We start from the raw sequence: 15798 nt of genomic DNA, 5'->3' as shown, positions 1-15798 counted from the left end.
ATGATCTGACACATGGAATCTAAAAAAGATGAATTCACAGAATCAGAGACTAGACTACTGGTTACCAGAAGCAGGGAGGTGGAGGAAATAGAAAGATGTTGGTCTAAGGTACAAATCTGCTATTATGTAAGGTAGGTAAGTTCCAGAAATCTAATGTACAGCACGGTGACCATAGTTAATAAATATATTGTATACTGGAAATTTGTTAAGAGAGTAGTTTCAGATGCTCTTATCACAAAAACAAAAAAGCAAAATATAAAAGTGTGTGAGATGAATATGTTAATTAGCTTGTCTGTGGTAATTATTTCTCTATATATATATGTACATCAAAACATCATGTTGTACATCTTAAATATATACAATTTTTATTTAAAGAAAAAAAGAAATATGTAAAATCAGTAATCTAAGTTTCTGCCTTAGAAAACTAGGAAAAGAACAAACTAAATCCAGAGTAAGCAGAAAAAAAGACATAATAAAAATTAAAGCAGAATCAATGAAACTGAAAACAGAGAATCAACAGAGAAAAATCAATGAAACAAAAAGCTGTTTATTTTAAAAGATCAATAAAAACAGTAAGCTACTAGCCAGGCTAAGAAAAAAAATGAGAGGACACAAATTACTATTATAGAAAGTCTAAGGAGAAAGCACTACAGATCCCTGGGACATTAGAAGAATAGTCACAGAATGCTGTGAAATCCATGCCCACAAATTTGATAACCTAGATGAAATAGACTAGTTCCTCAAAAGACACAATTTGCTAAAATCCAAACAAGAAGAAATAGACAATATGAATAGGCCTACATCCATTAAAGAAATAGGTCTATGATTAATAACCTTCCAAAACAGACAGCACCACACCCAGGTGGGTTGTCTGGTGAATTTTACCAAATATTTAAGGAAAAAATTATAACAGTTCTCTTAAAGACTTATTTATTTATTTATTTATTTAACATCTTTATTGGGGTATAATTGCTTTACAATGGTGTGTTGGTTTCTGCTGTATAACAAAGTGAATCAGTTATACATATAAATATGTCCCCATATCTCTTCACTCTTGCATTTCCCTCCCTCCTACCCTCCCTATCCCAGCCCTCTAGGTGGTCACAAACCACCTAGCTGATCTCCCTGTGCTATGCGGCTGCTTCCCACTAGCTATCTATTTTACGTTTGGTAGTGTATATATGTCCATGCAACTCTCTCACTTTGTCCCAGCTTACCCTTCCCCCTCCCCATAACCTCAAGTCCATGATCTAGTAGGTCTGTGTCTTTATTCCCGTCTTGCCCCTAGGTTCTTCATGACCATTTTGTTGTTTGTTTTTTAGATTCCATATATATGTATTAGCATATGGTATTTGTTTTTCTCTTTCTGACTTACTTCACTCTGTATGACAGACTCTAGGTCCATCCACCTAACTACAAATAACTCAATTTTGCTTCTTATTATGGCTGAGTAATATTCCATTGTATATATGTGCTGCATCTTCTTTATCCATTCATCCAATGATGGACACTTAGGTTGCTTCCGTGTCCTGGCTATTGTAAATAGAGCTGCAATGAACATTTTGGTACATGACTCTTTTTGAATTATGGTTTTCTCAGGGTATATGCCCAGTAGTGGGATTGCTGGGTCATATGGTAGTTCTATTTTTAGTTTTTTAAGGAACCTCCATACTGTGCTCCATAGTGGCTGTATCAATTTACATTCCCACCAAAAGTGCAAGAGGGCTCCCTTTTCTCCACACCCTCTCCAGCATTTATTGTTTGTAGATTTTTTGATGATGGCCATTCTGACCAGTGTGAGATGATATCTTGTAGTTTTGATTTGCATTTCTCTAATGATTAATGATGTTAAGCATTCTTTCATGTGTTTGTTGGCAATCTGTATAACTTCTTTGGAGAAATGTCTACTTAGCTCTTCTGCCCAGTTTTGGATTGGGTTGTTTGTTTTCTTGATATTGAGCTGCATGAGCTGCTTGTATATTTTGGAGATTAATCCTTTGTCAGTTGCTTCATTTGCAAATATTTTCTCCCTTTCTGAGGGTTGTCTTTTCGTCTTGTTTATGGTTTCATTTGCTGTGCAAAAGCTTTTAAGTTTCATTAGGTCCCATTTGTTTATTTTTGTTTTTATTTCCATTTCTCTAGGAGGTGGGTCAAAAAGGATCTTGCTGTGATTTATGTCATAGAGTGTTCTGCCTATGTTTCCCTCTAAGAGTTTGATGGTGTCTGGCCTTATATTTAGGTGTTTAATCCATTTTGAGTTTATTTTTGTGTATGGTGTTAGGGAGTGTTCTAATTTCATACTTTTACATGTAGTTGTCCAGTTTTCCCAGCACCACTTATTGAAGGGCTGTCTTTTCTCCACTGTATATTCTTGCCTCCATTGTCATAGATTAGTTGACCATGTGTGCGTGGGTTTATCTCTGGGCTTCCTATCCTGTACCATTGATCTATATTTCTGTTTCTGTGCCAGTACCATACTACCTTTTTTTTTGTGGTATGTGGGCCTCTCACTGCTGTGGCCTCTCCCGTTGCAGAGCACAGGCTCTGGATGCGCAGGCTCAGCAGCCATGGCTCACGGGTCCAGCTGCTCCGCGGCATGTGGGATCTTCCTGGACTGGGGCACGAACCCGTGTCCCCTGCATTCGCAGGCGGACTCTCAACCACTGCGCCAGCCGGGAAGCCCATACTATCTTGATTACTGTAGCTTTGTAGTATAGTCTGAAGTCAGGGAGCCTGATTCCTCCAGCCCCGTTTTTCTTTCTCAAGATTGCTTTGGCTATTGGGGGTCTTTTGTGTTTCCATACAAATTGTGAAATTTTTTGTTCTAGTTCTGTGAAAAATGCCAGTTGTAGTTTGTTAGGGATAGCACTGAATCTGTAGATTGTTAAAGCCTTTTTAAGAAGATACAAGCTGAGAAGACACTTCATAACCCATTCTATGAAGCCAGCATTACCCTAATAAAAATACAGAAAAACTACAGAACAATATCTCTCATGAACATAGGTGCAAAAATCCTCAACAAAATATTAGCAAATTGAATCCAACAATGTATAAAAAGAAATACAATATGATCAACTGGAATTTATCCCACTATGCAAGGCTTGTTCAGTATTCAAAAGTCAATTAGTGTAATCTATCACATCAAAAGGCTAAAGGAGAATACTCACATGATCATATCAATAGATGCAGAAAAAGCATCTGATAAAATACAACAGCAATTCATGAGAAAAAAAACTCTCAGTAAACTAGGAATACAGAGGAATTTCCTCAACTTGAGAAAGAATATTTACAAAAAAACCTATAGATAATATCATACCTAATGATGTAAAATTTGAAGCTTTCCCACCAATATCAGTATCAATGCAAGGATGTTCCCTCTCAACACTTCTTTTCTATATTGTACTGGAAGTTATAGCTAACATAACAAAAGAATAAAAGGAAATAAAAAGTATACTATTAGTGAAAAAAGAAATAAAACTGTCTTTATTAACACATGAAATGGTCATCTATATAGAAAATACAAAAGAACTAACCAAAAAACTCCTGGAACTCATAAGCAAATATAGCAAGGCTGCAGGATACAAGGTAAATAAATAAAAGTCAATCACTTTCCTATATAATAGCAATGAACACGTGGAATTTGAAATTAAAAACATAATATTATTTACATTGGCACCGAAAAAATGAAATACTTAGGTATAAAACTGAAAAAATATGTATAAATACTATATGAGGAAAACTATAAAACTCAGATGAAAATAATCAAAGAAGAACTAAATAAATGGAAAGATATTCCATGTTCATTGATAGGAAGAGTCAATATTGTCTAAATGTCACTTCTTTCCAAATTGATCTATAGATTCAAGGCAATTCCAATCAAAATCCCAGCAAGTTGTTTTGTGGATATAGACACAGTGATCCTAAAGTTTATATGGATAGGCAAAAAAAAAAAAAAAAAAAAAAAAAAAAAAAACCCAGAATAGCCAACGCAATATTGAGAAACAAAGTTGGAGGTATGGCAGTATCTGACTTCAAGACTTACTATAAAGCTACAATAATCAAGACTGTGGTATTGGTAAAAGAATTCACAAACTGATCCATGGAACAGAATACAGCCCAGAAATAAGGCCCACATAAATATGGGCAACTGATTTTTGACAAAGGAGCACTTTTCAGTAAGTGGTGCTGGAACAACAGGACATCCACATTTAAAAAAAGAAAGAAAGAAATCTAGACAGAGACCTTACACTCTTCCTAAAAATTAACTCAAAATGGATCACAGACCTAAATGAAAAATGTAAAACAATAAAGCCCCTAGAAGATAACCTAAGAGAAAATCTAGCTGATGTTGTATTCAGTGATGACTTTTTTTTTTTAACATCTTTATTGGAGTATAATTGCTTTACAATGGTGTGTTAGTTTCTGCTTTATAACAAAGTGAATCAGTTATACATATACATATGTTCCCATATCTCTTCCCTCTTGCATCTCCCTCCCTCCCACCCTCCCTATCCCACCCCTGTAGGTGGTCACAAAGCACCTAGCTGATCTCCCTGTGCTATGTGGCTGCTTCCCACTAGCTATCTATTTTACGTTTGGTAGTGTATATATGTCCATGCAACTCTCTCACTTTGTCCCAGCTTACCCTTCCCCCTCCCCATAACCTCAAGTCCATGATCTAGTAGGTCTGTGTCTTTATTCCCGTCTTACCCCTAGGTTCTTCATGACTGTTTTTCTTAGATTCCATATATATGTATTAGCATATGGTATTTGTTTTTCTCTTTCTGACTTACTTCACTCTGTATGACAGACTCTAGGTCCATTCACCTCACTACAAATAACTCAATTTCGTTTCTTTTGATGGCTGAGTAATATTCCATTGTATATATGTGCCACATCTTCTTTATTCATCTGTTGATGGACACTTAGGTTGCTTCCATGTCCTGGCTATTGTAAATAGAGCTGCAATGAACATTTTGGTACATGACTCTTTTTGAATTATGGTTTTCTCAGGGTATATGCCCAGTAGTGGGATTGCTGGGTCATATGGTAGTTCCATTTTTAGTTTTTTAAGGAACCTCCATACTGTTCTCCATAGTGGCTGTATCAATTTACATTCTCACCAACAGTGCAAGAGTGTTCCCTTTTCTCCACATCCTCTCCAGCATTCATTGTTTCTAGACTTTTTGATGATGGCCATTCTGACCGGTGTGAGATGATATCTCATTGTAGTTTTGATTTGCATTGCTCTAATGATTAATGATGTTGGGCATTCTTTCATGTGTTTGTTGGCAATCTGTATATCTTCTTTGGAGAAATGTCTATTTAGGTCTTCTGCCCATTTTTGGGATTGGGTTGTTTGTTTTTTTGTTATTGAGCTGCATGAGCTGCTTGTAAATTTTGGAGATTAATCCTTTGTCAGTTGCTTAATTTGCAAATATTTTCTCCCATTCTGAGGGTTGTCTTTTGGTTTTGTTTATGATTTCCTTTTCTGTGCAAAAGCTTATAAGTTTCATTAGGTCCCATTTGTTTATTTTTGTTTCTATTTCCATTTTGCTAGGAGGTGGGTTAACTGATGACTTTTTACATACAACACCAAAGACATATGTGAAACAATTGATAAGTTGGACTTCATTAAAATGAAAAGTTTCGGCTCTGCAAAGAAAGTTTCAAAAGAACAAAATACAAGCCACAAATTGGGGGAAAAAATATTTGCAAGACATGTCTGATAAATGACTATTATCCAAAACACACAAAGAATTCTTAAAGTCAACAATAAGAAAACAAACAACTTGGGACTTCCCTGGTGGCGCAGTGCTTAAGAATCTGCCTGCCAATGCAGGAGACACGGGTTCGAGCCCTGGCCCAGGGAGATCTCACATGCCACGAAGCAACTAAGCCCGTGTGCCACAACTACTGAGCCTGCGCTCTAGAGCCCGCAGGCCACAACTACTGATACTGTGTGCCACAACTACTGAAACCCACACACCTAGAGCCCATGCTCTGCAACAAGAGAAGCCACCACAATGAGAAGCCCATGCACTGCAACGAAGAGTAGCCCCTGCTTGCTGCAAGTAGAGAAACCCCATGCGCAGCAACAAAGAACAGCACAGCCAGAAATAAATAAATAAAATTAAGGGAAAAAAAAGAAAATAAACAACTTCATTAAAAAATGAGTCAAAGAAGCCACGTAGATAGCCTCATCCACCAGAGGGCAGAGAGCAGAAGCAAGAAGAACTACAATCCTGCAGCCTGTGGAACAAAAACCACATTCACAGGAGGATAGACAAGATGAAAAGGCAGAGGACTATGTACCAGATGAAGGAACAAGATAAAACACCAGAAAAACAACTAAATGAATGGAGATAGGCAACCTTCCAGAAAAAGAATTCAGAATAATGATAGTGAAGATGATCCAGGACCTCGGAAAAAGAATGGAGGCAAAGATCGAGAAGATGCAAGAAATGTTTAACAAAGACCTAGAAGAATTAAAGAACAAACAAACAGAGATGAACAATACAATAACTGAAATGAAAAGTACACTAGAAAGAATCAATAGCAGAATAACTGAGGCAGAAGAACGGATAAGTGACCTGGAAGACAGAATGGTGGAATTCACTGCTATGGAACAGAATAAAGAAAAAAGAATGAAAAGAAATGAAGACAGCCTAAGAGACCTCTGGGACAACATTAAACGCAACAACATTCGCATTATAGGGGTGCCAGAAGGAGAAGAGAGAGAGAAAGGACCAGAGAAAATAGTTGAAGAGATTATAGTCAAAAACTTCCCTAACATAGGAAAGGAAATAGCCACCCAAGTCCAGGAAGCGCAGTGAGTCCCATACAGGATAAACCCAAGGAGAAACATGCCGAGACACATAGTAGAAATTGGCAAAAATTAAAGACAAAGAAAAATTATTGAATGCAGCAAGGGAAAAACGACAAACATACAGGGGAACTCCCATAAGGTTAACAGCTGATTTCTCAGCAGAAACTCTACAAGCCAGAAGGGAGAGGCATGATATACATAAAGTGATGAAAGGGAAGAATCTACAGCCAAGATTACTCTACCCGCCAAGGATCTCATTCAGATTCAATGGAGAAATCAAAAGCTTTACAGACAAGCAAAAGCTAAGAGAATTCAGCACCACCAAACCAGCTCTACAACAAATGCTAAAGGAACTTCTCTAAGTGGGAAACACAAGAGAAGAAAAGGACCTACAGAAACAAACCCAAAACAATTAAGAAAATGGTCACAGGAACATACATATCGATAATTACCTTAAACGTGAATGGATTAAATGCTCCAACCAAAAGACATAGACTGGCTGAATCGATACAAAAACAAGACCCATATATATGCTGTCTACAAGAGACCCACTTCAGACCTAGGGACACATACAGACTGAAAGTGAAGGGATGGAAAGAGATATTCCATGCAAATGGAAATCAAAAGAAAGCTGGAGTAGCAATACTCATATCAGATAAAATAGACTTTAAAATAGAGAATGTTACAAGAGACAAGGAAGGACACTACATAATGATCAAGGGATCAATCCAAGAAGAAGATATAACAATTATAAATATATATGCACCCAACATAGGAGCACTTCAATAGGGCAATAAGGCAACTGCTAACAGCTATAAAAGAGGAAATCGACAGTAACACAATAATAGTGGGGGACTTTAACACCTCACTTACACCAATGGACCGATCATCCAAAATGAAAATAAATAAGGAAACAGAAGCTTTAAATGACACAATAGACCAGATAGATTTAATTGATATTTATAGGACATTCCATTCAAAAACAGCAGATAACATTTTCTTCTCAAGTGTGCATGAAACATTCTCCAGGATAGATCACATCTTGGGTCACAAATCAAGCCTCAGTAAATTTTAAAAAATTGAAATCATATCAAGCATCTTTTCTGACCACAACGCTATGAGATTAGAAGGGAATTACAGGGAAAAAAACCTGAAAAACACAAACACATGGAGGCTAAACAATACATTACTAAATAACCAAGAGATCACTGAAGAAATCAAACAGGAAATCAAAAAATACCTAGAGACAAATGAGAATGAAAACACGATGATCAAAAACCTATGGGATGCAGCAAAAGCTGTTCTATGAGGGAAGTTTATAGCTATACAAGCCTACCTCAAGAAACAAGAAAAATTTCAAATAAACAATCTAACCTTACACCTAAAGAAACTAGAGAAAGAAGAACAAACAGAACCCAAAGTTAGCAGAAGGAAAGAAATCATAAAGATCAGAGCAGAAATAAATGAAATAGAAACAAAGAAAACAATAGCAAAGATCAATAAAACTAAAAGATGGTTCTTTGAGAAGATAAAAAAAATTGATAAACCATTAGCCAGACTCCAAGAATAAGAGGGAGAGGACTCAAATCAATAAAATTAGAAATGGAAAAGTTACAACAGACACTGCAGAAATACAAACCATCCTAAGAGACTACTACAGTCAACTCTATGCCAAAAAAATGGACAACCTGGAAGAAATGGACAAATTCTTAGAAAGGTATAACCTTCCAAGACTGAACCAGGAAGAAATAGAAAATATGAACAGACCAATCACAAGTAATGAAATTGAAACTGTGATTAAAAATCTTCCACAAATAAAAGTACAGGACCAGATGGCTTCACAGGTGAATTCTATCAAACATTTAGAGAAGAGCTAACACCAATCCTTCTCAAACTCTTCCAAAAAATTGCAGAGGAAGGAACACTCTCAAACTCATTCTACGAGGCCATCATCACCCTGATACCAAAACCAGACAAAGATACTACAAAAAAAGAAAATTACAGACCAATATCACTGATGAATATAGACGCAAATATCCTCAACAAAATACTAGCAAACAGAATCCAACAACACATTAAAAGGATCATACACCATGAACAAGTGAGATTTATCCCAGGGATGCAAGGATTCTTCAATATATGCAAATCAATCAATGTGATACACCATATTACAAATTGAAGACTAAAAACCATACGATCATCTCAATAGATGCAGAAAAAGCTTTTGACAAAATTCAACACCCATTTATGATTAAAACTCTCCAGAAACTGGGCATAGAGGGAACCTACCTCAACATAATAAAGGCCATATATGACAAACCCACAGCAAACATCATTCTCAATGGTGAAAAACTGAAAGCCTTTTCTCTAAGATCAGGAACAAGACAAGGATGTCCACTCACCACTATTATTCAACATAGTTTTGGAAGTCCTAGCCATGGCAATCAGAGAAGAAAAAGAAATAAGAGGAATACATATTGAAAAGAAGAAGTAAAACTCTCACTGTTTGCAGATGACATGATACTATTCATAGAGAATCCAAAAAATGCCACCAGAAAACTACTAGAGCTAATTAATGAATTTGGTAAAGCTGCAGGATACAAAATTAATGCACAGAAATTTCTTTCATTCCTATATACTAATGATGAAAAATCTGAAAGAGAAATTAAGGAAACACTCTCATTTACCAATGCACCAAAAAGAATAAAATACCTAGGAATAAACCTACCTAGGGAGACAAAAGACCTGTAGGCAGAAAATTATAAGACACTGATGAAAGAAATTAAAGATGATACCAACAGATGGAGAGATATAACATGTTCTTGGATTGGAAGAATCAATATTGTGAAAATGACTATACCACCCACAGCAATCTACAGATTCAATGCAATCCCTATCAAATTACCAATGGCATTTTTTATGGAACTAGAACAAAAAATCTTAAAATTTGTATGGAGACGTAAAAGAGGGGAAAAAAACGGAGCGGGAGGAATCAGACTCCCTGACTTCAGACTATACTACAAAACTACACTAATCAAGACAATATGGTACTGGCACAGAAACAGAAATATAGATCAATGGAACAAGATAGAAAGCCCAGAGGTAAACCCATGCACCTATGGTCAACTAATCTATGATAAAGGGGGCAAGTATATACAATGGAAAAAAGACAGTCTCTTCAATAAGTGGTGCTGGGAAAACTGGACAACTACATGTAAAAGAATGAAATTAGAACACTCCCTAACACCATACACAAAAATAAACTCAAACTGGATTCGAGACCTAAATGTAAGACTGGACACTATAAAACTCTTAGAGAAAAACATAGGAAGAACACTCTTTGACATAAATCACAGCAAGATCTTTTTTGATCCACCTCCTAGAATAATGGAAATAAAAATAAACAAATGGGACCTAATGAAACTTATAAGCTTTGACACAGCAAAGGAAACCATAAACAAGACGAAAAGACAACCCTCAGAATGGGAGAAAATATTTGCAAATGAATCAACAATCAAAGGATTAATCTCCAAAATATATAAACAGCTCATGCAGCTCAATATTAAAGAAACAAACAACCCAATCCAAAAATAGGCTGAAGACCAAAATAGACATTGCTCCAAAGAAGACATACAGATGGCCAAGAAGCACATGAAAAGCTGCTCAACATCACTAATCATTAGAGAAATGCAAATCAAAACTACAATGAGGTATCACCTCACACCAGTTAGAATGGGCGTCATCAGAAAATCTACAAACAACAAACGCTGGAGAGGGTGTGAATAAAAGGGAACCCTCTTGCACTGTTGGTGGGAATCTAAACTGATACAGCCACTGTGTAGAACAGTATGGAGGTTCCTTAAAAAACTAAAAATAGAATTACTGTATGATCCAGCAATCCCACTACTGGGTCTATACCCAGAGAAAACCATAATTCAAAAAGACACATGTACCCCAATGTTCATTGCAGCACTATTTACAATAGCCAGGTCATGGAAGCAACCTAAATGCCCATTGACAGACGAATGGATAAAGAAGTTGTGGTACATATATACAATGGAATATTACTCAGCCATAAAAAGGAATGAAATTGGGTCATTTGTTGAGACGTGGATGTATCTAGAGACTGTCATACAGAGTGAAGTAAGTCAGAAAGAGAAAAACAAATATTGTATATTAACGCATGTATGTGGAACCTAGAAAAATGGTACAGATGAACCGGTTTGCAGGGCAGAAGTTGAGACACAGATGTAGAGAACAAACGTATGGACACCAAGGGGGGAAAGCCGCGGGGGGTGGGGATGGTGGTGTGATGAATTGGGCGATTGGGATTGACATGTATACACTGATGTGTATAAAACTGATGACTAATAAGAACCTACTGTATAAAAAAATCAATAAAATTCAAAACAAAAAAGAAACGAAATTGAGTTATTTGTAGTGAGGTGGATGGACTCAGAGTTTGTCATACAGAGTGAAGTACGTCAGAAAGAGAAAAACAAATACCGCATGCTAGCACATATATATGGAATCTAAAAAAAAAAAAAAAAGATACTGCTGAACCTAGCTGCAGGGCAGGAATAAAGAGGTAAGCATAGAGGATGGACTTGATGACATGGGTGGGAGTGTGAAGCTGGGGCGAAGTGAGAGTAGCAGCGACTTATATACACTACTGAATTTAAAATAGTTGGCTGGTGGGAAGCAGCAGCATAGCACAGGGAGATCAGCTCGGTGATTTGGGATGACCTAGACGGGTGGAACAGGGAGGACGGGAGGGAAGCTTACGAGGGAGGGGATATGGGGACATGTGTATGCATTATGGCTGATTCACTTTGTTGTGCAACAGAAACTAACATGGTATTGTGAAGCAATTATACTCCAATAAAGATCTATTTTAAAAAAAAAAGTCAAAGACCTCAACAGATACCTCACCAAAGAAGATATACAGATGGCAAATAAGCATATGAAAAGATTCTCCACATCATATGTCATGAGGGAAATGCGAATTAAAACAATGAAATTAATGAAATTAAAACCTATTAGAATAGATATTTGGCAGCTCCTTACGAAACTAAACATCGTCTTACCATACGATCCAGAAATCACACTCCTTGGTATTTACCCAAAGGAGCTGAAAACTTATGTCCAGACAGAAACTTCCACATGGATATTTATAGCAGCTTTATTCATAATTGCCAAAACTTGGAAGCAGCCAAGATATCCTTCAGTAGGTGAATGGATAAACTGTGTTATATCAAAATAATGGAAGATTATTCTTCACTAAAAAGAAATGAGCTATCAAAGCCATAAAAAGGTGTGAAGGAACCTTAAACACATATTACTAAATTTAAAAAGACAATAAGAAATGGCTATGTACTGTATAATTCCAACACTATTACATTCTGAAAAAGGCAAAACTAGGGGGACAGTAAATGGAGAGGTTGCCAGAGGTTAAGGGGAGAGAAGGATGAATGGAGCACAGAGGATTTTTAGGGCAGCAAAATATTCTGTATGATACTATAATGGTGGATACATGTCATTATGCATTTGTCCAAAACCACTGAATTTACAACCAAGAGTGAACCCTGAGGTCAACTATGGACTTTGGGTGAAAATGATGTGTCAGTGAAGGTTCATCAATTATAATAAATGTACCCCTCTGGTGCAGGATGTTGATAATGGGGGAGGCTATATACATGTAGAGCCAGGGGGATTATGGGAAATCTCTGTGCATTCCTCTCAATTATGCCATGAACCTAAAACTGCTCTAAAAAAATAAAGTATTTTAGAAAAGTAAGCAACATCTAAAAAAAAAAAAAGAACAAAAACAAAAAATTTGCTTTTCATCAATTGCAACATTGACTCATATAAAATTGTCTTTTATGTTTCTTACTCAAAAGTGTAAGAGCTTTGATCTATTTAATTTTATTGGAACTCAGCATTTCTAAATCATATTAGTTTTGTTCCTTATTTAATTGCATACACTCATAATTGATCCATTCAGGACATTCCTTGTCTTCATTCATTTACATATTTTATTCTGATTTAGTTAAAATATAATCTATACTCAAGAACCTCAACAGACCAAGAATAAGAACTGACACTTCCTCAGTTCTGCTATATGATCATTTCCCACAGAGATAATAGGGTAATTTTCTTTTTCTAATAGATCTCACAGCTATAAGGCTTAATCAGAATTTCAGATTCAGACACCCCAGGATACTCATCATTGGTTTAGGCTTGGCACTCTTTTTCTTCATTCATTTGCACCTTTATTGATTGACTCATTCAGTGATTCACTAACAATAAAATGTCAACACACGAAAATCCCAAAATTAAGAACTGTGATATTGCTAAGATCAATGTGTGAATCTCAAAGTCACACACATGGATTAATTAACTTCCTTGCTTCTTAGAAATTCTGTACTCATGGCAGATCCATGCTTACTCCTTTTCATTTAATTTGTCCCTATTTTAAACATGATACAATAAATGACCATGAACCCACAATCTTTACCCCACAATAGGAGCCCTGGCAACATCAACCATCTTCTTACGTGCTCTCATTAAAGAGTCAAGAGCCTAGGTCACTTGAGGAAATTTAAATTAGCTGTGGTACAAAAATACAGTGGAATCATCATCCACTCTGAAAGGGATGAAAATGTCCTCCATCTTATTTTCTTTCACAGCCCAACTTAGGTTGAGTAGATGTCACTTGTGCAGGATTGGATTCACTTAAATACTTCTTTCATGGCACATTTTCACCAATAGTCCATGCTAGACCCTACTTTGTGTATTTATTTATCCATTCATTGTTTTATTTATTCATTTACTTTTGTATTCATGAATAATTTGAACATCAATTTATTTTTCCAGAGAAAACACAATATGATCAATCCATAAACAACTCAAAATGCAATACAATTAGATACACATGAACCTGAGATAATGTGGGAAGAGCCTAGTTTGATTTTTCTTTGTCTTAATATCAGCAAGGAACAATAGGACAAATGAGTCACATTGTTTTTTAACACATGTTCCTCTTTGGTCCATGCTTTACCTAGTGGTCCTCAATGGAGGCGATATTGCCCCCAGAGGACATATGTCAATGTCGAGATATTTTTGGTGGTCACAATGGGAGAGGGGGTCAATACTGGCATCTAGTTAGTAGAAGTCAGTGAAGTTACCAAACATTCTACAATGCACCGGACAGCGCTCCAACAGCAATGAGTTATCCAGCTCAAAATGCCAATAGTGCGAGGTTGAGAAATCCCACTTTACCTTCTTCAAAATAACTGGTTGAAAGATGACTGTCTTTATACATTCACTCATAATATCACCAGTACCACTGAACATAGAAACTGGATCAGAAATTTCAATGGTATTAACAGCTGCTCATGTGTTCATTACTCCCAGACATAACCAATTAGATCATATCTTCTTATTTTCAATAAGCAAACAGCACTGCCCAAATAATGCAGAACAACATTGATTTCCAGATATTTATCTCTATATGCTACTGACTCAAATAGATTCATGTTGGAACTGAGTATTTCAGAAAAATATTAATAATAAAAAATATATTAAACATTCATAATTGGGCCACATATGGCTCTCCTTGTCTTCATTTATTTATATATATATACATATATATAAAATATATATATATTTCTTTGTTCATTAATTCACTTACAATAATACAATCCAGACCTACGAACCTTAATAGCCTAACAAAATCCTAAATATTATTAACTTCTGCTGTAAGTTCATTTACCATATAGGCATTAACTAGGTCTCTGGCCTCAGAGTTATAGGGTTTAATCAAAATCATTGATTCCAGGCACCCCAGATATTCACTGGTCCAAACTTGGAGCCTTTTCCATTCATGCATACTTTTGTTTACTGATTCTCTCATTAAGTCACTAATAATAATAAAGTCAATGTGTAAAAATAAAATTAAAAAAACTAAAAACAATATCCTAGAATGTTACGAAGCTCTATCTATAGGTTTGTTTTCCATAAAACTAAGAGGCTACGTCTTTTTTGCAGCAGATCTCAGCATAGAGATTATCAGCTTACTTGCTTCATGCCAATCCCATATTTATGCCTTGTCCATGCTTGTCCTTCTTTTAATTTTTCCACATTTTAAAGATGGTAGCCAGCCTCCAAGATGGCGCCCAATGACCCATGATGCCTGGTATTCACAGCCTTGCACAATCTCCTCCCATATTAAACCATGCCTGGCCTCTATAACCAACAGAATACTTGAGAGAGTGATGGTGTATGACTTCTGAATTTAGGTTATAAATACATTGAGTTTTCCACCTCCCTTTCTCTTGTATTTATTACTCTTGGGGAAGTCAGCTGTCATGTTGTAAGGACACTCAAGCAGTCCTGAGGAGAGGCCCATGTAGGAAGAAATTGTGGCCTCCTGCCAACAACCAGCGCCAACTTTCCAGCCACGTAAGTGAGCCATGGAGGCAGATCCTCCAGCCCAAGCTTTCATATATCTACAATTCTACCTGACATCTTGACTACAGCCTCACAAAAGACCCTAAGCCAAAACTGCCCACTAATCCTCTCCTGGATTCCTGCCCCATAGCAATTGTGATAGGTAACAAATATTTACTGTTGTTTTCAGCCACTAACTTGTAGGGTAATTTGTTACACAGCAATAACTAACTAATACAATACAATGATCAACCAACCACTGTCATATCTCACCATGAGGACATTAATACTATTTTCTCTTCTCCTATCTACTCCCCCTTCAAGGAGTTATGGACTAGTTCTTTATCACTGAGGAAAGGTTTAAATTAACCATGGTATAAAATAAAATAAAATATTAAAAACTCTGAAGATGAATAAAAGCCCTCCATCATTTTTAATGAATCTCAGTTGCCCTTCATTGGATTACATGTAAAATTCGGTTAATTACCATTATTGGTCCCTGCATGGCATACTTTGAT

The sequence above is a fragment of the Aethalodelphis obliquidens genome, unplaced genomic scaffold, assembly GCF_003676395.1.
Source record: "Aethalodelphis obliquidens isolate GAN/ISIS:26980383/991018 unplaced genomic scaffold, ASM367639v1 scaffold21, whole genome shotgun sequence".
Lineage (NCBI taxonomy): Eukaryota > Metazoa > Chordata > Mammalia > Artiodactyla > Delphinidae > Aethalodelphis > Aethalodelphis obliquidens.
The sequence above is the reverse complement of the archived record's forward strand: the minus strand, read 5'-3'. Positions refer to the sequence as shown.